We start from the raw sequence: 6,000 nt of genomic DNA on the forward strand, positions 1-6,000 counted from the left end.
ACCTTCTGATCAGCAAGCCCTAGGCTCTGTGGTTTAACCCACAGTGCCACCCGCATCTCATCAGCGGTGATAATAAATAATAATAATAATAATAATAATAATAATAATAATAATAATAATAATAAATTTATACCCCACCCATCTGGCTGAGTTTCCCCAGCCACTCTGGGCGGCTTCCAACAAAATATTAAGATACAATAGTCTGTTAAACATTAAAAGCTTCACTAAACAGGGCTACCTTCAGATGTCTTCTAAAAGTCTGGTACCGGTAGTTGTTTTTCTCTTATTAAGCTTCTTATTAAGGCTGTCAGATAAAGAGAAACCACTCCCCTTTGTTTGTGTAACAAATATTTATTTTTGTACTTGGCAGGGGTGCCAAGTAGAATAAAATATTGGGGGGAGGGGTCAGGTAAGCCCTACCCCCACATAATTGATCACATGATATGGCACACGCACAAATTTGAATGGCAATGCCCATCAACTTGGGGGGAGCCCTCAAGTATTTTATGGGGTGTGTGTGAAGGGACCTCAGCCACTTGGAGTTGACTCCTATGGCACTCACTATATGTAAAGACCATAACCAAGGAAGTCGGGGAAACTTTGCATCTTGAATTTGTATACTGTCACGAAAGTCCCATCTCAGGTGAGCTGTGGAGGGGAGAGGCTCCCTTTTTTCTGACCCTGAGGTGGTTCCTGCTAAGAGGGTCTTCCCCAAGTGCATGGTTGGTCCTGAGTTTAAGAGTTTATCTCCACTGAAATCAAGGGACACTGCCAGTACTGCCATGCAAACCCCCTGTGACAAGCTTTCTGTCAAAATGTTTTGCAAGGACCAAGGAAAATGGGAGTCCCACACAAGTACAAAGGCAGCAGGGTCAGTTCTGGCGCCAGAGGACCCCCATGGAAGCATGCAAGTCTGCTAGGCAGACCTTTGAGCTAACTTCCGTTTGGCCTTTGCACCCTGAGCCCTCATCCCAATTTCTGCTCCTAGGGACTCAGGTTCTCCCTTCTGCTCCCACAAACCACCTACAGTTGGTGCAAAGGGTGCTAAGGGACCGCCTCTCCTGGTATGTCCCGTGTAGGACCTTAAGGTCCTCAAATAATAATCTTTTGGAGGTCCCGAGCAACAAAGATGCTAGGTTGGCCTCAACTAGGGCCAGGACTTTCTCAGTATTGTCCCCGACTTGGTGGAACAGCCTATCACAAGAGACCAGGGCCCTGCGGGATTTGGCATCTTTCCGCAGGGCCTGCAAGACGGAGCTGTTCCACCTGGCCACCTGGCCTTTGGGTTGGTTTCTGTTTGATACTTATGCTTCATTCTTTTATTGGTGGGCTATTTGAAAACGAGACTGCAGTTTTAATTTTGAATTTTTAAATTTGTATTTTAATCTGTATTTTAAATTGATTGTTTTTATGTTTTTGCTGTGATTTTAATTAGTGTTAGCCGCCCTGAGCCCGGTTTTTGGCTGGGAAGGGCGGGGTATAAATAAAAAAAATTATTATTATCATCATCATCATCATCATCATGTACACCAGCTACAGCTCACTGGGTGATATATAAATGTAATAAATAATAATTGAGGTTTGGGGATATCTTGTTAATCACTTAGGACTGCAGTGATGAAGTCAAGACCCTCTGCAGGTGACAAAGCAGCTTCTTCTGCCATGTTGAAAAACGGAAGAAGAGTCTGCTGGATCCATTGAGTCTGGCAGCCTATTCTCAGCTAGAATAAGCTTTGACCCTCCTGTCTGCATGGAAATGCCACCTAGAGTGCTTCTTTAAAAGCAATTAGAGGTGCTTTGCCTGCAACACTCATCATTATGTGCCAGGCATCATAACCCTTGGTGCAAGCCTCGGCTAAAAAGCTTTCGGAAGAGCGTCTGCTCATAAGCCAGACCACAAAATGAAAATTTTGCATAGAGCAATTAGAGCCAATCAATACCAAGTGATAAAAGATACTATTGTGTAATAGTCAGCGATGGCACTGGGGGGGGGGAGCTGTGTGTGTGTGTGTCTGTGGAAAAGGCAGTGTGTTTGTGCCAGGGGAGTCCGAACGTGGTGCTGCACCTGAGATTTTTGCTCCCTTCCTCATCACATTTTCTCTTAAGAATGTTGCAGAAACTTTTGGGCTGCAGTAAGTTGGCCCTGGGGGCTGATGGAGAAGAGAGAGGAATCGGAATGAGAGTGGCTTTGAGAGTGGCTCTGGGGTGGATTGCGAGACCCAGTTGAGTAGAGGGAAATCCAGCTCCATCCTTGGTACATTTTAACCTACCCTGCCTTCTGTTTTTGTTAAGTAGTCTTCCTTCCTTTTTAATATTTGCAGATTCTCACAGTCCTATATTATGCAAAAAACTAAGATCATGGCCACTGGTCCCATCACCTCCTGGCAAATAGAAGGGGAAGAAATGGAGGCAGTGAGAGATTTCACTTTCTTGGGTTCCATGATCACTGCAGATGGTGACAGCAGTCACGAAATTAAAAGATGCCTGCTTCTTGGGAGAAAAGCAATGACAAACCTAGACAGCATCTTAAAAAGCAAAGACATCACCTTGCCGACAAAGGTCCGTATAGTTAAAGCTATGGTTTTCCCAGTAGTAATGTACGGAAGTGATAGCTGGACCATCAAGAAGGCTGATTGCTGAAGAATTGATGCTTTTGAATTATGGTGCTGGAGGAGACTCTTGAGAGTCCCATGGACTGCAAGAAGATCAAACCTATCCATTCTCAAGGAAATCGGCCCTGAGTGCTCACTAGAAGGACAGATCCTGAAGTTGAGGCTCCAGTACTTTGGCCACCTCATGAGAAGGGAAGACTCCCTGGAAAAGACCCTGATGTTGGGAAAGATGGAGGGCACAAGGATAAGGGGATGACAGAGGACGAGATGGTTGGACAGTGTTCTCGAAGCTACTAACATGAGTTTGGCCAAACTGCGAGAGGCAGTGAAGGATAGGCGTGCCTGGCGTGCTGTGGTCCATGGGGTCACGAAGAGTCGGACACGACTGAACAACAACAAGTTTAAATTTTACTTACATAACGTAAAAGAAAAGAAAAAATTGTTTGGGCTTTCCCTCTACTGCTGAAAGTCGACAGTCTCTATTTTTAGTATATATAAAAAAGGACCCATGGACAGTCAAAGGTGACTATGGGGTGCGGCGCTCATCTCGCTTCAGGCCAAGGGAGCCGGCGTTTGTCTGCAGACAGCTTTCTGGGTTATGTGGCCAGCAGGACTAAGCCAATTCTGGCGCAACAGGACACCATGACAGAAACCAGAGCGCACGGAAACGCTGTTTACCTTTCCACCGCAGCAGTACGTATTTATCTACTTGCGCTGACGTGCTTTCGAACTGCTAGGTTGGCAGAAGATGGGACAGAGCAATGGGAGCTCACCACGTTGCGGGGATTCGAACTGCCGACCTTCTGATCGGCAATCCCGAGGGGTTTCAACCACAGCACCACCCGCATCCCGCTATTAAGTATAAGCATAATTTTGGCTCGATGTGCTTTAACAGCTCTCCTCTAGGCGGACATATGCAATTGTGAGCATAAAGTATCTTTGTGGGATGAATGGGTTTTTATTGGTAGGAGATGATACATTAATTAAAATTTATCCCTGCAGGCTCCCAGGTGTGTGGGTTTCAAAATCTAAAAAGAAAAGGAATTAAGAATGGAAAGCCTTGTTTTGAGGAAGTCCAGCTAACAAAGCAAGCTGGCTTTACGCCTCTTAACAAAGAATCAGGCAACAATTAGTAAAGTATGTTTAAAAATAAGATTATCCGGGAGAGGAAGGGGAAGTGACATCACACCAAGCTCACTCTACCAATTGTATTCCTATGGTCTGAGTATCTGCCTATCAGCAATATAGCTCTGTGGACTTAGCCCCTTCTCAGGCTAACTAGCAATAATATGCACTTGTTGGGTTTGGCTGCTAATCTCCCAAAATTTTAATAGTTTATTTAATTGTGTTTAGTGAAATGTGCAGCTGAGCAGTTAATGTGCAGAGTCACTGGCCATTGTGCACTTTCCTGTTAGGAAAAGTTGCAGCATTTGGAGCTTTTTAGTTTAGAGAACAGATGAGTAAGAGGCAACATGATAGAAACTTGGCCAAGTGTTTTTGATTTGATTCAGTCTTGGTCACGATTTTCTAAATTTAGGACGTTTTATTTTTAAAAATGAGCCGGCTGTTTATAAATAAAATAGCCACCATTCATATAGAGGAATTTAATTTACAACCTCCTGCTAGATGGCAGGAGAGAGGTTTGTGAACTTGGTGCGAGGCAGATTAAACTGGCTAGATGGGCAGCTTTGTTGGCCGATGGCTATCCTCTGGTGCTTCTCTCTTGCTATCTGTGCACCTCGGCCTTCCTCAAGCTGATGTTTTGAACTACAACACCCATCAGCCCCCAGCTAGCACAGCTGCATGGTGCTGGGGCTGATGGGAAATGTAGTCCAAATAGCTCAGAGAGCACCAGATTGACAAAGACCGGCCTTGCTGATGACAACAGTCGTGCTGAGCTCCCTCCCACCCTTCTGTGTGCCTCGCTACCTGTTCCCATGCTACAGAAGTGCATCAGCGCCTCCGGGTGGGACCAGGTGAGCTTTAAGCCAAGGGCGCCTATAGAGAGTCAACAGTGTTTACCTGGTGAGGTGGCACCTTCTGGTGGATTCCAGGTCGTGCTCTGACGTTGACTAAGGTGCCTGTTCATGTGCAAAGCTGAAAGTCCACAGGAGGGTGCGGCTGTTTGTCCCGCAGCTGCTGTTCAGAAGTGCCCAGCCTGTGAAGAGGGAGTGCCCCCCCTCCCCATTGCCCCGGCTGGCACAACTCCCTCTTCCTTTCCCCTGCTTCTCTGGCAACAAGATGCCCAGGGGAAGCCCACAAGCAGGGTATGAAGACAGCAGCAGCAGACACTCTCCCACCTTCGCTTGAGGAAAAAACTGATATTGGTGCGCCAGTGGGCTGGAGTGGTTTTGAGGGTGCCAGATTCCAATCCCCTACTCAGCCGTGAAGCTCACTGCCAGTTGCTCCCTCTCAGCCTATCCTGCCTAACAGGGTTGTTGTGAGGGTAAAATGTGGAGGAGAACGGTCCTTTTTGCTGCTCCCCTGAGCTTATTTGGAGGAAAGGTTGGACTAGAGATAAGAAGTGAGAACAACATAGAATGGGGAGGAGGGACCCATTGAAGCCTCTTACCTGTGGGGCTGCACAGGTGGGTTCTTTGTAGGCAAGAGAGTAATTCCATCTCTCTCTTTCTGACTTTCTGACAGTGTTTGCACAAAGGGATTTATATAGCTTTCCCCAATATTACTACACCATCATCTGAGTGACCCTCACAACAACCTTGTGGGGCAGGCCACTGCCCTTGTTCCCACCCCTGACTTTCTAAAGGCACTTTAGCAACCCATGGTTCACGTGACTTTCTAGATTTGTGCTGGTGGGGGACGGGGGCTCCCTGCCAAATCCCCTGGAAATAAAGCGGGGGACAAGGAGGCCTAATGTGGCTTAGAACCCACCCCCAGACCTATTTGCTGAACTGAACATTGCCTACTCATCCATGGAAACCCCCCCCCCTCCAAATGACACCTCCTGAGAGAGGGCTATAAATACAACAAAGTAGAAACTATCTTTATTGGGCTTGAGCTCCTGGGCTCCAGTTACAGCAGCTGTTGAAGGAAACAAGATCACCTTGCTGAGCAAACCTGCCGCCCGCCCCCCCCCCCCGTTCCCCAGTCACGGAGGGAGGGGTTTGCTCTGCTCTTGGCAAGGTGCAAGGAGGACAGACGGGAACTTGGCAGGGTCCAAATGTCAGAGGCTGAGGTGTTGCCTGCGTCACAGATGTCTCTGGAGGATTTCGACCTCGACCAAAAACACAGCTCTGCTGTTCCTGAAAGTGGCCACAGCTCCTCTCCTGCTTGCACTCCTCGAACTGCCATCTGATGAGTTCAGAGGTTCAAAAACAGACCTTCAGACAGGCCGCCTAGCTCCGCACATGTGTTTTGTCTTTCTGCT

The 6,000-nt window shown here is 47.1% G+C and overlaps 1 protein-coding gene across 1 annotated transcript in view; it reads right to left on the bottom strand.

Annotated features, from left to right (window-relative positions):
- Positions 1-5,708: 5,708 nt before the first annotated feature.
- Positions 5,709-6,000, bottom strand: part of SLC25A34 (solute carrier family 25 member 34) — an 11,196-nt gene continuing 10,904 nt past the window's right edge. Inside the window, exon 5 of the mRNA XM_033159345.1 lies at positions 5,709-6,000. This exon is cut by the window's right edge and continues 898 nt beyond it. The gene's annotated coding sequence lies outside the window, so the exon portion shown is untranslated.

Source organism: Lacerta agilis, chromosome 8 (genome assembly GCF_009819535.1).
Source record: "Lacerta agilis isolate rLacAgi1 chromosome 8, rLacAgi1.pri, whole genome shotgun sequence".
Classification (NCBI taxonomy): domain Eukaryota; kingdom Metazoa; phylum Chordata; class Lepidosauria; order Squamata; family Lacertidae; genus Lacerta; species Lacerta agilis.